Source organism: Eleutherodactylus coqui, chromosome 3, assembly GCF_035609145.1.
Source record: "Eleutherodactylus coqui strain aEleCoq1 chromosome 3, aEleCoq1.hap1, whole genome shotgun sequence".
NCBI classification, from domain to species: Eukaryota; Metazoa; Chordata; class Amphibia; order Anura; family Eleutherodactylidae; genus Eleutherodactylus; species Eleutherodactylus coqui.
Genome location: NC_089839.1, coordinates 232,802,477 through 232,819,642, shown reverse-complemented (window position 1 = coordinate 232,819,642; position 17,166 = coordinate 232,802,477). Strand labels below are relative to the sequence as shown.

Below are 17,166 nucleotides of genomic sequence, written 5' to 3'. Positions count from 1 at the left end.
AAAAATACCACGACAACCATCCACGAACACAGAGCCGAAACACAAGCATTGCACAGCTGATTGGAATTGAAATGCTGCCCTTCGGGCTAGTGGACACAGATGCCTTCTGCAGTGTGATGCTCCATGCTAACCCACAGTGCCAGATGCCAAGCCACCAGTTCTTTGTCCAAAAAGCTGTCCCTGTTCTACACCGCCATGTGAGTGATAATCCAGCATCCAAGGAGCAGGTCCACAGCCTAGGAGACAGCCTAGGAGACAGCGGGGTAGAGTTTGGGCCTTGTCACGGGGCTCTACCATCTCCCACCGTGAGGGTAGCACAGGACCTGTCCAAGTTACCGCTAGAGCGGACTTGCACATGGGTAACCCAATACGTGGTTTACCTTTGACAGTCTTTTGTCAGGGTGATGCCACCGTTTCTGCGGCAGAGCTTGTTTACTTCAGATAAACTATTTACAATCCAACCGATTGCATAAATTCTTGCCAGCATGAAAATGGTGCAAAAATCACAAAGTGCTGCGACAGGGAGGAAAATCACAGGATAGCAGAAGTTACAATCCTAGCTATCTGTAGGGAACCAGTCCCGGTACCAACTCCTTTACACTCACCAGTTCTCTACCGGTTGCCACTCACGTTAGGCAGGCACTCCATGCTGCATGGCGGATCCACTCTCTCTCTTCTCTTTAGTGGTTCAGGACACCACTGGCATCTCCTGGGTAAAGCAGGCCCAGGGAAGCTGAGGATACCTTTTAGCCTCTTTAGAACTGATGGTGTCTGTGTGGCTCACTTGCAGCTCCACAAACGTTCCTCTCTCATGCAAGCTCTGAACAGAAGACCCTTGCACACACCTTGCAATCACATATATGAAGCACGATCACGTGACTAACAACAAGATACATCTCACATACCAGACAATTAACCCATGCACTGCTGCAGCTACGCAATATGCATCATATGCATTCAATATAAAAGACACTGACAACACATAGACACGACACAAATGCATTCATTCATTATGGAGGGGCCCCGTTAACTCCGGACCACTACAACAACGTGTCTGGCATTGAATGCTGTCAATGGCAGGATGCACCTGACCATGGACTTGTGATCCAGCAAGCATGGCCAGGGGCATTACATATCCTTAACTGCGCACTGGGTCAATATCCTGCAGGTGGGGCATGAAGCCGAAAGTGGTGATCCATATTTCATGATACCCCCAAGAGTTGTGGGACATTCATCCTTGACTTTCCCCATCTCGCACCTCCTTCTACTTCTTTTCTTCCGCCACCTCTTCAAACCACCTTTCAACACCTTCCCCATTGGCACAAATATTTCAGTGACAAAATGTGACCTCCATGTGGTAAACACCAAAATACTGTCCTAGAACTCATATGTCTAGGGGAACACAGCCACACTGCTGACGAGCTGACGGCTGTCCCGGCCCATGCTGACACACGGCTGACCCTGCACAATCTAAAGCCAGGCAAGGAGATCCGCAAATCAAGCCGCCCATAGACATGCATAGGTATCCGCAAATGGATTAAAACATGCAGACTTGATTTGCGGACCTTTTGGTCTGAAAGACAAATCGCAGCATGCGCCATTTTTCTGCGGATCCCAAACTGACGGCTTCCATTGAAGTCAATCGAAGCCATCTGATCCGCAGCACACCCGCAGCTGACACTGCAGAAGGGCAGCAAATCCACAGGAAAGCAGGAGATTTTAAAAAAAAAACAAAAAACTGTACTGCGCATGTCCAACAGCGAGTCGTGAGGACCATGCCCAGTACAGCAAACCCGAAAGTGGAAAGATCCACGCGGACGCCGCTGCCGGGGAAATGCGGGTAAGCAGGGCTGCGGCAGTATTGGATTCCATGCAGGATTCCCTGCACGGAATCCGCACGTGGCGTGGACATGAGGCCTAACAGGTACACAGGCCAACAACAGGTTTTTCAGGCACTTCATGCGGTCTGATCGCACTCTCCTCACTGGCGACAAAAAATGCACTTATAAAGATGGCTCTTACAGATTTTTGGTGCCGCGTTTCTGAACGCCAGCTGCACCTCCTCCTGTTAGGGCTCTCTCATGCCAGCATTTTTATAGCATATTACATGCGCAGGTTTTGCGCATGTAAAACGCAGTAATTATCTTTACTTTTAACGATGCCTCGGACACATACAGTGCACGAAATGCGCACGCATAAAAGAACGCGACATGCAATATTTTGGTGCATTTTACGCAAACTTATCTGCCATGATAGTGTATGGGGACTTGTTGGCACACAGAGGTGCGCAAGAGGAAACACTTGTATGAGAGAGCCCTTAGCTGGCAGCCGGGAAATGCTTATTCCTGCTGCTAGCTACTATAACACAATCTAGTCATGCTGCCTGCCAGGGGCTCGTATCCAGAAGGTGCACAGACACTACAAGGCAAAGAGGAAAAAATGTGGCAAAAAAATGTGAAATGCAGAAAAAGAGTCATTCCTTCCACTTCCCTCTTGAATTGTTATTGTTGATTTTGCATCCACGTCTGCTGGAAGTTTGTTCCAAGCATCTACTACTCTTTCAGTGAAAAAATATTTCCTGACATTGCTTCTGATTGTCCCCCCAACTAATCTCAGATTGTGCCTCCTTGTTCTAGTGTTTAGCTTCCTATTAAATACACTTCCTGCAGCATATTTAACCCCTTAACGCTCCAGGACGTACATTTACATCTTGGAGGTTCAGGGCTTGTATGGAGGGAGATCGAGGGTCGATCCCGCTCCATACAATATGGGCGCTGAGATTGCAATGTGTCGTGTGGTTTCCATGGCAGCCGGGGGCCTTTTGAAAGCCCTCAGGGCTGCCATTGCGGCTTGCCTATCAAGCCATGCCTGTGACGCGCCTTGATAGATCGCCTTTCAGAGCACGGTAAAATGTAATACTATGATACCGAAAGCCCTCAGGGCTGCCATTGCGGCTTGCCTATCAAGCCATGCCTGTGACGCACCTTGATAGATCGCCTTTCGGAGCACGGTAAAATGTAATACTATGATACCGTGTTTCCTCCAAAACAAGAACCTGTTTTATATTAATTTTTCCGGGAGTGTCATTCAATGAATGGCTGTGATTGGTTCATTGAGCGCTGGCTCTGATTGGCTCAGGCACCACTCCTGAACCAATCAGAGCAATCGCTTGCTGGAGGCAGGGTATTCAAGCCACGTCACCAGCAAGAGATACTCTGTGGGCATTGAGAACAGCAAGGAAGCCTGCAGGAGCGCTGCAACCCAGCGGGCGGGACACCAACGGCAACTGCTAGGTAAGTATTGTTTTTTTTTAATGTAGTGTAGCTAGGACTTATTTTCGGGATAGGGCTTATATTTCAACACCCCCCCTCCCCTCGAAAATCAGGGTAGGGTTTATTATCATCGTAGGTCATATTTTTGGGGAAACACGGTATTACATCATACTACAGGAGCAATCAAACCTTTGCAATTTGCTCCACTTACCGTAGAATTTCAGTACATTCAGTACATTACATGGTACATTAAATAGTACAATGGAAAAGTACAACTCGTCCCGCAGAAAACAACAAGCCCTCAGACAGCTATGTTGATGGATAAGTAAAAGAGCTATGACTTTTTAAAAGTGTGAAGAAAAAGCCAAAAAATGGAGAAAAAAGCAACGCATCCTTAAGGGGTTAAAGGCTTTGATCATTTCCTCCTTCTCCCTTCTTCCCTCCAGGCTATACAAATTAAGCTATGGAAATCTTTACTGATACGTTTTGTTCTTCAGACCTTCCACCGTTTGTGTGTGTGTGAGGGGTACATATGTCTATAGGCTTGTGCCCCTAATCCCTATAGATATCACCCTATGTAGCACTTTGGAAAACATTTATCCTTTAATTGACCAAAAGGTTATATTCTTATTCAGTTTTTTGCCAAGACTTGTCTGAAAACCTCAGGGTCGAAAATTCTTGAGTTCTCAGGTGTCACAATGACACTTTCTCTTTACTTCTCAGCATGAATTAGTGTACATTCCTTAATGACAAGGCATAGCCTGAGGCATCAGAGAAGTGGGCTCCTTTGGTTTGATATCTTTAGCACCTCTGTCTATAAATCGAATGCACTGTCTTTAATATTAGTTGATAGAATAGTTTTTGTATATCTTTTGGTGTTTAGTATATGATTACATTTGCACTGTCATTTTTTAATGCGGAAACACAAGGAAACAAGATTTTCCACTTCAAAATTCCACATGCAGATTTTGCCCATTCACAGGGCAAATTCCGCATGCAAAGCCATGCGAAAAACTGACGCGGAATGTATGTGGAATTTTTCAATGGTGAATTCTACAGTGTGAACACGCCCATCGCTTGTGTCCATTTCTGGATTGTTTGCGCAGATTTTGGTGCAGATCTGCAGCAGAATTCACTCCTTAACTAGAAAGGCTGCAATCTGCTGCGGATTTGAACCAAAAACGCGCCACAATCTGCATCTGGTTCAACCATGAAGAGGCATCTGACAAAGGTCATAGAACAGTAGGCCATTTCTGGTGAATCCTAGAGGTGAGCATCAGGCGGCATATCTGGTATCTCAGCTGCAACGTGCCACAATGAACCAACTCTCCCAGCAGTACAACAGCTGGAAAGTTAGACAAATTTCAACAATGACCATACAGTGTACCTTGCATCAACTGAGGTTCAATAGCTGAAGACCAACAAGGGTGCCCATGATCACCCCGTGTCATCATCAACAGCCTCATATGTGTACAAGAAAGCCATTATTGGACCTTGGACTCATAAAAAAAGGAGTGACAAGTCTTGAACCATACAGCTGGTCAGTTCTGCATGCAGCGTAAACCGCATGAAGCTGGCGTAACCTGCATGGGGGTACCGTTGGGGTTCAACAGGCCGGTGGTGGTGGTGTCATTTCTGGGGAATGTTTCCATTGGTAATCCTACCACAATCTTTGAGTGGTGACAGCACAGGGACCTGTTAGCTGACCATCTGTACCCATATCTTCAGGTAGTCTCCAACCCAAGTGCCGTCTTTCAACGGGACAACATCCTGTGTTATTGAGCTTGGGTCACTAGGGAGTGGTTGGAGGAACACAACAATGAATTCTCAACACTGCCTTAGCCACCAAATTGACTGGACTGCAAACATATTGAACATGTTTAGGATAAGTTAGAAAGGCTGTGAGATCTGCACCAACTTACCCACAAAATGTGCACCAACCCGTTATTGAGTGGGTGTTCCTAGTGCTGTGCTTGCTCAGTGTATGTAGAACTGTAGAGGAACTGCAGAAAGGATTTTCTTTTCCACTGATTCAGCAATATTGATTCTACTATCTTCATATATACGATTTCTTCTTGAATCAGTATTGGGAGTAAGAACAGTATAGTGTAATAGATATATTACGGAAATTAACTGCTTAGTCATAATGTGCCATCCAGAAAAACAACTTAACGCCATTCTGAAGCCATGCCCAAGGAAAATGTGAGGCACTAAAGATGTATCTTGTTTTGAACAAGCTACTGTGTGCTGGACCGTATTTACCTCACTGATTTTTTCTCTCTTTAGTTTAGTGAAGTCATCGCCGTCTAGTTGGCAGCAAGAATAGTTCTTCCAACCAAATAAAAAGGAACTTGCCAGGATTTATTCTGTCACTTTTTTCAGTAAATTGCACAACATAACATGCTGTACTCACACGTCCCACACCCTGAGACTGTCATACCATTGCTAAGCATATTGTAATCCCTCTTGAAGTTGTTTAGGGGTGTGTAAGGCAATACCATCACCCTATAGCATGAAATAAGATACAATATTAAGGATTTCAAAGATAGAAGGAAACCAAATCTTTAGGCATGGTCAACGATCTTAAAGATGGACCTATCAGTTTTCCTGACATGTTTCATTCGCGATAAAAGAACAATTGTAGAGCACCTTTTCTTGAGGTGTCCATGCTCATTATTATTAAATTAAGTTGGTGAAAATGACAAAAATTAGTTCTCGGCAGGATCTTCTTAGCCAACCGCTGACAGACTGCCATTGTCCGGAAAGAAGTCACTTGACATTTTTATTAGACAAACGATCACTCTTTGGAAGAATGGTCACTGAAAGATTGTTCACCCATCGTTGGATGTCAATTCATATATATGGCCAGTTTGAAAAGCTCAAATCAAACTTATCAAAAAGAAGTTTCTAGTCCCCGTTAAAGCATTCCAAGATTATAGACTACTACTCTTAGAAAAGATTACCCATTTATCAATTAAAACTTACCTTTTAATATATCAGTTAAAATGATATTATATCAAAAAGATTTACCGAGTGTCACCCTGATATATCCGATACCTATTGAGTGCACCTGCTCTGATAAGGAAGACCCTGTCTGCCAGCCTCTCTCTAGTATCCCCAAAGCTAGGAGGACAGGTCAACACTATAAGGGGGAGGGGAGATTGCTCATATCAAAAAATGAGTTGTCTCACAAAATTAAGATCTAGAATCCAATCAAGATGGAATATCAGCAAGAGAAAATCCAAATAAAGCTCAAGGGCATGAAAAATGATATCCAAATCTAGAACAGTATTGTACCAGAAAAAAGCCAATGTTCGAAAGTTATGATGAGTTTCCTCCACTTTTTGAGTAGGTTCATCAGGGAACCATTAAAGCCAATTCTCAAATTAATTAGATAAAGTACTAGACCAAAAAGAACTAGACCAAGAAAACCAAGCAAGTAATCACCCAGTAGTGACTAACTCATAGTTAGTTTAGATACACATATATAGATGTGACTGTCAGATATAGTCATTCTTAGTATAACTCATGATTCAACTTAACTGATGTTCCATGATCTGTAGGCAGCAGGAAGATTTCACAAGGTATTTCTCCCACAGAAGGCTCTGATGTATGTCACAGTATGGCCATATGGTGACATATATCATCCAGTGACCAGAATGTTAAAGGGCCATTCTGATGATTTGGTTTTTCATTCACTATGCAGCCATTCCCCCGGTGTGTATGTATATATATATATATATATCGACTAGTGTTACTTTGACCTCTTTTTTCTTCAGATTGTCATTTGATCTCCGTTCTGACCAGCTCAGATCTACTTGGGTTTATGCTTTCTGAAACTAGTCAATTTCACACTCTGCGTGATGCAGTTGCATGAATTCTACCATAGAAACTGCCTCGAGGGGGACACAGAGACTCCTATAACAGTTAGTGATGATCACACAGCTCCTGTCACACAGTTATAATAGAGAAGCTCATCCTCTTGGCTGTATATTTACGGTCTGTAGCTTACTTGGGTGAATACAGAAGGTAATGATAATTAAACTGTTCCCTCAACAGGCAGAATGGTATAGCCTTTAGCTAATGCTGTGCTGATGCATCATGGGATTGTTTCGAAAGGTAAAGTAAAAAAATCTGATTCTCAAGATGGTGCCTGATAAGCATCAGACAAGCAGCTGCACTGCATGGAAACGACTGCAATACACAGAGAAGACCTGCAGAATGTGACAGGCAATCAGTGAGGGGAACGAGAATGGAAAAATGTGTTTTTTCCGTAGTGGCCCTTTATAGAAATGTATACTGTGTAGCGCCATTTTTTTAGCGATCACTTACTATATAGGAAAGTGCAGACTGCTGAACCTTTCTATGCAACAGAAAAAAACCCGCATACTGGGTAGATAGTATTTTAGCCTCATTTGGGTGACTAGAGCCCATTAGGTAGGTTTGACTTAGAAACCTGGAGCTCAGGGTTATATGATAAAATGATTGCGCCAGTCTATAGGGAGAGCTCACAGCATATAGATTCATGCAGCTATCATTGAACCATTCAGCTCAACAGTAAATCATTCTAGAGTAAAAATAAAAATGTATCATGTACCCTTTAAGGATCTGTACCTTTTGAACCCCTTAGTGACGTGTAGTCTTAATGCCATTTAACATACAGTAATCCTTTAACAATCATGACCGCAGCTCTGAGGTATAATACAGGCTTAACCGAGTGCAGTATGCAATATGTAATTAACCGTTTCTACTGATTATATACACAGCAGCTTGTTATATACAAACTACAAAATTGCTACTTTTAATGTTTACTTATAGAGGACAAAAATATCCTTTTTTTTTAACAATATCTATTATTGATTTATGCCCCTTAGGCCGCTCTCACACTGGACGTTTTTTAAACGCAATTAGCACGGCATTCCAAACGCCGCGCTAATGGCGGTACAACGCTCCTACTGATTTCAATGGGGCCTCGCAGACCTGTCTGTTCTATTTTTGTGCGTTTTTAATGGTTTTTAACGCACCTCATCACCCATCACAATGATGGCGTGCGTTAAAAAACGCTGTCAAACACCGGGTCATGCGTTCAAAAACACAACTGAAAATCGCAGTAAAATGCCACGATTTTAAATGCAGCTTTCGTGAACACACGTGAAAGTGGCCTTCAGCTGGACTCACATGACCATATGGTAAAACATTGCTTAGAAATTGCAGCATTTTACTGGGGCAGGAAACTGCGTATTGTTTCCCCTTTGCCTGCGCATGTACAGCGTGTTTTACGCGCACTGTTCTGCACGGGCTTCCTGGTTTCTTCTTTTTTTTTTTACTTGCTTCTGATGTTTCCTAGCAGCATGACTAAAAAACGCCGTACATACGCAATATAACTGCGCATGCACTGCATTTCGAACGAATCCTTAGAAAACGATAGGGCTGTATGCAGTAAAATAGAACATGCTGCCTTCTTTTTTATGCAAGAAATATACGCAAGCGTGAGCAGATCAATAAAAATCAATTGACTCCATTCACCGCCTATTAAGCACGTGTAATCCGCAGTGAAATTACGCTTGTGCGAGACCGGACGTATACTGCATATATGTTGTGGAACTGATGCAACCAAGTTTATTATGACCCTTAATGCTTTATTATAACTTTGTTGCGTTAAAGTATAACTAAACGTCTGCAGATCTTCTGATGTGTCATATTACGTATAAAAGGTTTTGATCGTTGGGGTTCCAGATGCTGAACCCCCCATGAATTGCTAAAACGAACAGGCAGAAGTGTTCATATGAGTGCTGCGCCTGTTCGGCTGTCATTGTTAGCAAAGTATGGACTCCATAAACTTTCTATGGAGGCTATCTACTGCTTTGAGCAATGAATGAAACAGCCTATGGGATGAGGGCCCATATAAATGCTTCTGCAGTTTTGTTTTAATAATCAGTAGGGGTCTTGGCACCTGGACCCACACTTATCAAAACTTCTGACATATTACTGTGATATAGTAGAAGTTTTTAAGAAGTTTTAAATTACCCTTTAAATGGAGAGAACAATAGATTTTATTGGCTTAGGATAAGATAACTTGTCACAGAAAGTTCTCACCGCTAAACTTGGCTACATCATTATATGACCTTATGTGTTGCAAAATTTCATTTTGCATGTTTTATTGAGAAAATACAGTTTCCTTAAATGCGGGTTCCATTCATCTAGTACTTTGGTAATGAAAAATCTAGAGGATATGGTGTGATACTGGGACGCAGTCCAATATGACATTCAAAAGCCTCAAGGGGGCATTTTACTGAATGCAGCTCTTAGCAGCTGCCTGGGACTGTGCATACAGTTTAGTGCAGCATACGTCATTATAGAGGAGGTATGTATATGTTTATCGCATCTGCTTGTAATTGACTGCATGATATTGAAATAACACAGTCAGGGTGGAGAGGGCTGGATGCATCTACTCCATCTCCTATCTTTCTGACCTGTCAAATCCTACCGCTTCTAGCCTTTCCTCCATTTTTCCTTTCCCTCCCTTGGCTATTGCAGCAGTATGTGGAAATATACCTCATCCCTGAACACAGCAAACAATGGATTCTAAAATATCATTGCTATTGATTTGGTTAGTTTGACCAGACCCAAAACCAAAGTCAGCAGCTGCGTTAAAACTACCATCCAGATACTTTTGGTAGGAGAAAAGGGACTTGTTATTTGTATAGCACCAATTTATTCCATAGTACCTTCAGGTAATTTATTTATAACCCTCACCAAGCAGGGTACTCATTTTACTGACCTCAGAAGGATGAGACAACCTTGAGCTGGCTACCTGGGGGGATTGAACCCACAACCTTCAGGTCATTAGCGAGAGCTTAGAATTGCATACTGCTGCCTTAACATCCTGCACCACAGGCTGTATCGTGTACCATGACTAATAACTAGAGATGAGCGAGTATACTTGCTAAGGCACATTACTCGAGCGAGTAATGCCTTAGCCGAGTATCTCCCCGCTCGTCTCTAACGATTCGGGGGCTGGCGAGGGTGACAGGTGAGTTGTGGCAGGGAGCGGGCGGGAGAGAGGAAGATCTCCCCTCCGTTCCTCCCCGCTCTCCCCCGCCGCTCCCTGCGCCCCCACCGGCCCCCGAATCTTTAGAGACGAGCGGGGAGATAGTCGGCTAAGGCACTACTCGCTCAAGTAATGTGTCTTAGCGAGTATACTTGCTCATCTCTACTAATAACCAGTTAGTTGGGGCTTTCAGAGTTTGCCCCTGGGTGTTACACGTGGGCTATCAGTAAGTAGTCCTTTGCCAGGTTCAGATGTTCCCATTTTAACTTCTGAGATGTTATCACTGCTGCTACTTACAGATCATAAAACATATAGCGAGGACCACACTTATGGGTTCACGGCTAAACATAATCCTTGGGAAACAGTGTTTCTGTTTGTACCTCTCCATGAAAGCTGGCTTTGTGCGCAGGAATGTAAACCTGTCACATCTGAGATACTGCTGAGCATGCAGATGTCCTAATTCAATGCAGGATGAGAAATGACCTGTAAATAGATTTATTCTTCACGGACTCATGGAAAGCAAATGGCGGAAACTCCAGTATGAGATCAAAGGTGCCTGAGCCCAACGAAGCTGGCTCTATCAGGATCTCGTTAGCCCAGATTTGTTTACTATGAGATGTTTGTGCAAAGTTTGTATGGAATGGATTTCCTCTACTGCATGATCCGTACGGATAATCACAACATAGCGATAACTGTGCTGCAGTGTTAGGCCGGGCTCACACAAGCGTGTCGGTACAGCATATTCCGCACGCGGGTCTTGCACGCTCAGTACGCTGTACCAATCTGACATGTTGCCACTGACACAACTTGCTTGAAATACGTGCAGAAGAAAAATCGCAGCATGACGTATCTTGGCTCATATTACGCGATGAGCGCCACGCAGCCAGTATGCAATGTCATTGTGTACTGATTGCGTACCGCTCGCGTATATTTTGCACGCTGCCAGATACGCTCCTGTGAGCCCGGCCTTAATATAAAAACTATGTGAAGAAATTCAAACATTGTAATGTCACTAAATTAAAGTTACTTTTATATGGATTTACCCGGCATGTTTCTTGGGCTGATATCATGCTTGCCAACGTGTGTTTTTCACACCGATGAGAGAGTTTTTATTCAAAAACACCTCGCATGACTTCTGTGAGATTGCGATTCTCAGTGGATTCTCAGTGGATCGCAAGTGTTTCCCATTTATTTAATTGGAAACATCACATCTCACGGTACGCGGGTGCCATGTGTGATGTCTTTAAAGGTCTCATTGAAAACATTGGGCGAGGCATTCCAAGGGAACGCCAAAAGACAGAACATGCTGCAATTTTTTTTTTCCTCGTTGAAATCAATGAGAGCCGTGCCTGCAGTTACAAGTGTCAGCCACTACACAGAGGTCAGCGTGGGGAGACTAACGCCGCTTTTCCTCTGACCTCTGTGTATTTGCGTCACTGACAGTTTGTGCCCGCTCAGCTGATCGGCCGGGGTCCCGAGTGACGGTCCCCAGCAGATCAACTATTGACGACCTATCCTAAGGATAGATCATCAGAAGTATTCTCCCTGGAAACCCCCTTTAAATGACCAGAAGGACTGTTGATCCAGGGATCTTCCGACTACCGGACTTGGAGCTAAGTAGGAACTTTTCAAATGTTGATCCAGGGATTATTCTGAGTGCCATTATGGAGCCAGGAAGGAATCCCCCCCCCCCCCCCCCCCCGAAATGGGATAAATTGGCTTCTGCCTCATTGGGTTTATTTTTTGCCTTCTTCTGGATCAACAAGGGGGGATGGAAACAGGCTGAACTGAATGGACATTTGTCTTTTTTTTTCAGCCTAGCATTCTATGTTATTATGTAAGGGAAGAGTCCTGCTGTGACTTTTGGAGATGGGCTGCAGCGTGACTACTGGGGACATGGGAGAACATGCTGTAACTAGGAAAATAAATAGATAGGGGGCATAGTTTCCACTACTGGGGAAAGAGTCTCGCTATGACTACTGGATGTTGGGGGAAGAGAAGATACTGGCGGACCTACTTGATGTAAAGATTGGGCTTGCTATGAGTACTACTGGGGAAGACAGGGTGAAAATTTCCAGGGAGGCTTCCACATCCTAGCTGCAGTATATATTCTAGGCACAAACTCCCCATTATGATATTTAGCCTTGTTTACGGGGTGAGAAGATTTTTTTTTTAAATAACAATCTTGAAATCCAGTTTAGTATCTCCTTCCATTGTACTTTACTGGGAAGATGCATATAAAGTACCGAAATTGTTACAGTGAAGAATGTGAATAGGAAAAAAACCAGACTTGTGTCAGGCATTGGGATTATTCTCTAATTAACAGTTTTTTCTCTTTAGTCTTGGATGGAGTCGTCCATTTGTTTGTTATAAATTCAATTATATATTCTAAATGTCAATATGATAATAAGGAATGAGACTTGTAGCCTGCAGTTAGAGGATGTAGTAAACAATGACTCTAATAAGTATATAAATATGTGCATAATGTACCTATTAATACTGTTTTGCTTGCTGTCTAACACTTCAGGGGATTCAGTTTAAATATACAAAACATTAACTTTTTAAGCAGAATTGATTCTAGCGGACTTGTTACGTAAGACTCTTCTTGGGTACTAATCCATAATTAATGGGTGCATAGAGTTCGGAGAGTGTGGATCAGCTCATGTGTTTATACAGGAAGCAACTTCGGCAGTGTTGGAAATTTCCCTGTAGATTTCCACAAATCATGAATGCTAATTCTCCTTGAAGGTTGTAGCATTTATTTGCAGCTTTTCAGCTAGACATTATTATTTTACTACTTTAAAAGGCTTTGCAAATCATGATGTAGACAGCAACTTTTTGGAATGCTCATCTGAATGGAACATTTACAATCTATGCTGCCCCTTCAATCATAGAGGCAGAACACAAAGTACTTGGGAATATTACAGCTATTTGTTATGAAATCATTAAAACATTATTACACATATCAGCTGGTTGCGCAATATTTTCCGCATAGAAAAATAGAAATTAAATAGAGATGAGCGAGCATACTCGCTAAGGGCAATTACTCGAATGAGCATTGCCCTTAGCGAGTACCTGCCCGCTCTGGAGCAAAGATTCGGCTGCCGGCGGCGGGGGAGAACGGGGAGGAACGGAGGGGAGATCTCTCTCCCCCCTGCTAATAGCCGCAACTCACCTGTCACCCGCGCCGGCAGCCGAACCTTTGCTCCCGAGCAGAGAGATACTCGCTACGGACAATGCTCAATCGAGTAATTGTCCTTAGCGAGTATACTCGTTGATCTCTAAAATTACACAATATGGAAATAAACAATTTTTTTATCTCATTGACATCATTGGGGGGAAAAAACGGAAACGTTTAATTTCAGTTTCTCTGCATCACGAACATAAGAGAGAAATGGAAATGGTTAACCTGGGCTAACACCAGTGTGAGTGAGCCCTAACATGTATAGGCTGACATTTCTGAACAGCAAGCAGCAAACTTGATAGGCAAACAACATACATTTAGTACATTTAACCCTTTCCAATTCATTGTCTGATGTCTGAAGACATTCTGATTGAAGGCTGTACAGCTCTGATGTCGGAAGACATCCGGCAGGGTATTCTTACTGTAGATTACTGGCTGCTCTGTTCCCGGGGGCCTCTCCAGTATGTCCCATACCGCAGTACTGGCTCTAGTCAGCAGATGGCACCATTGTATAGTGGCAGAAAGAGAAAGCCCCCTAGGAAACCCTGAATCCAAAATTGGATTGCAAAGGGTTAAACAGCACAGATGACTGGATCATGTTCAAGTTGATTCAAAAAGAGTGATGCTGTATGATGGAAGTCTGCCCATGATTTTTAACCCCTTATGACAGAGCCTTAAAGGGGCTGTCTTGGTAGTCCCATTGAAATATGTGGAGTGGTGGCTGCCACTGATGTCAAAACTTTGGGACACGTTGGTAACGATATCTGGGGATTGGTGGGGGTTCTAGTTGTCAGACCCCAATCAGTCAACAAGTTATCGCCTATCCACAGACTGCAGTATGTACACTGTAGAAACAAGACCGCTGCAAAGATGATAGAATTGCGTTTTTTTTTTCATTTCACTCCGCTTTTTAAAAGTTTTTCAGTACTTTATGTAGTACATTACATAGTACCATTTAAAAATACAACTCGTCCCGCATAAAACAAGCCCTCAGACTGCTATGTTGATGGATAAATAAGAGTTAGGATTTTTTAAAAGTCGGGAGGAAAAACTGAAAATGAAAAAAATCTTGTTAATACGCCTTTTAAAGTTCCTATACTACCTCTTACTGTACTGTAGAGAGGTGCTGCTAGACAACCAATCAGTACATGCCCTTCAGTAATACAGAGCATTGGTAGGGGTCCCAACACAGGACAGGTGATAAATATTGATTCTATGAATACCCCTTCAAGTGTAAATGTTTTATAACCCTGGGATGCATACATGTATAGTGTGTGAGTTCTTTGTTACATTAATTGGAGGGGTGCAGCATGTTAAACTACATATGGCTGGGAGAGGCACTGAACTGAATCTGTGCAGGAAAACCTAACTACCCCTCTGCATTAGGTTTACATTAGCGGTCCTTTAGATCTCCTCCTTGCTGGGATATGTCAGTATATTGCAAAATAAAGTATTGCATAGCATAGTAGACTAAACTATTCTACTGTATCCATCTAGAAACAATACTACACAACATACAGGTTTTCTAGGGGTGTCTTTTATAATGATACCCTATGGGTGATGGATGCTAGTGTATGGCATCCATCAGAGGCTCTCTTCTCTCTGGGGAGAGATGGCCGCAGTGGAATACAGGTGGACAAGTCGCTTCAAAATACGGGTTTTGAAGCTGCCTTTCTGCCGCGGAACTCTGACGGAATTTCCGTGCGGACCCGCCCGCGGACAGTCCACAAAATTTCTGCAGGATTTCCTACCCGTGTGACTGCAGCCCTATGTTGCTGCCCCTCTAATTTCAATAAGTTTTTGTTCCATCTGTGGCTGCAACAATTGCTTCTAGCGTCTCCCTAAAATTTGAAGTTGTTCTTTCATATTCATGTTTATTTAGTATCTATATGAGCCTCGATGAGGGGAGAGTGTCACTATACCAGAAGAACACTAGGTTGCTATGAAAGATGAGAAGTCTGGAAAGTAAACGTGTTACAGATATTTGCAGAACTTTGGTCCTAAAATAAGTTCATAAGCAGATTTGCATTTACCCTAAATTAAAAAGTTGTACAAGTATTATAAATTTGGTTCACGCTGACCCTAACATAACCTAGATTCTTCTCCAGCTGCGGAGTGAATAACAAGGCAGTATAATAAGAGGGCGTTAGTCCAAGGGAAAGATTACAACAGAGACTGTGGCTTTGGATACCACTTAAAATATACATAAGCTGGTCAATGGGTCAATTACTCAAATGAATGGAGCTTGCACTGTGTCAGTGATTAGCTTTGGGAATTCCCAATGCTTAGTGATGGAAATCTTAGCTGCTAGGAGTATATATCCAGTTCAGCCTTTGTCTGGACAAAATTCATATCTGCTTAGCATTCAGATGCATAAGCCGGTCTTACCTGGCTGTATATTAGAATAGAACTTTAAAATGTACTTCCTTTTCCCCTGAGGAACTTTCTTGGACTTCCTCAACAAAAACCTAAATTTTTATGACTTTTAAGAACATCTGCTAGTACATTTTAGGATGCTGAACTAGTAGCAAGGCAAAATAGCTTGTAGGAAAGAAAGACTAAACGCACATCCCTTGCCACTCATGCTGCCGCAGAAACTCAGGAATTGTTGTTTTATTATTTCTCCACGTATCATGACATATTAAGTGAGAATTATCCAATGGATATTGCATTATGAGTGAGTGGTCCTGGGCGTTCTTCATTAAACTTCCCTCAGCCCTTCCCCCTTGCTTTTGATTGACAGCTCAAGTTTTCCCTGGTGTTATACTTGAGCCATCAATCAAGTGTCAAAAGGTGGAGTTGAAGAGGGCTTTACAAAAGTTAACATCTCTTCTGAAAGTTCCACATAATTTTAATATCACCATGGAACCATCCAGAGGCGTAACTTGAAGCTCCTGGGCCCCAATGCAAAACCTGTAACAGGGCCCCCAACTATAATGCTTTATTCATAGTCCTGGGCTCCCTATATGGAGAAGAGAGGCCTTATGGGCCCCCTGGACCCGGGTGCAACCGCATCCCCTGCATCCACTATAGCTATGCCAGTGGAACCATCTCTTGACTCCTCAAGGGGTATGCTTCGAGTAGATATGTGGAGAGTTCTACACCCTACACAGGGTGATTATAGCTGTTACTCCAACTCTCATCATAATTACTCCAGGATTGACTATTTATTCATTTCGCATGCCCTCTTGGACTATCTTCCCAAGTGCTCTTGTCATGGCTTCCTTTGGTCAGATCATGCTCTGGTTTTGTGAGATACTTAAATGTATACTCCGGGGTGTATTTATTGCACACAGAACAAGGCTTTGGGGGAAATTTGCTTTCAAGGACACAGCTAATAAGAGGATCCTTTCTGACCTTCTTTTCGCAGAGATCTCTGGTTTTAGGCAACACATTTTACATATTTTAGAATGAGAAGACTTTGCAAGCTCAAGTTAGATTACACAAAGGTTTTTGGAATTTGGAAATAAATGTGGTAGATGGTTGGCAAGGCCTCTACATCCTAGGCTCCCATAATCCCATATGATGCACTTAAATTCCCTCTCAAAAGTTTCAGTATTTTCTACTTGGAATATCTTAGAAGAATTTAGGAAATATCATGAATCCTTGCATGGCATCTCTGGCCACTAGACCTCATTAGACCCAGCTCAACTGGAACA

The 17,166-nt window shown here is 42.9% G+C and overlaps 1 protein-coding gene and 1 long non-coding RNA gene across 2 annotated transcripts in view; one reads left to right on the top strand and one right to left on the bottom strand.

Annotated features, from left to right (window-relative positions):
• LOC136621555 (uncharacterized) overlaps window positions 1-815 on the bottom strand; it is a 31,925-nt gene extending 31,110 nt beyond the window's left edge. Inside the window, exon 1 of the long non-coding RNA XR_010791254.1 lies at window positions 606-815. This is a non-coding gene — a long non-coding RNA (uncharacterized lncRNA). The remainder of the gene's footprint in view (window positions 1-605) is intronic.
• Window positions 1-17,166, top strand: part of COLGALT2 (collagen beta(1-O)galactosyltransferase 2) — an 84,861-nt gene that overhangs the window by 19,490 nt on the left and 48,205 nt on the right. The window lies entirely within an intron of this gene.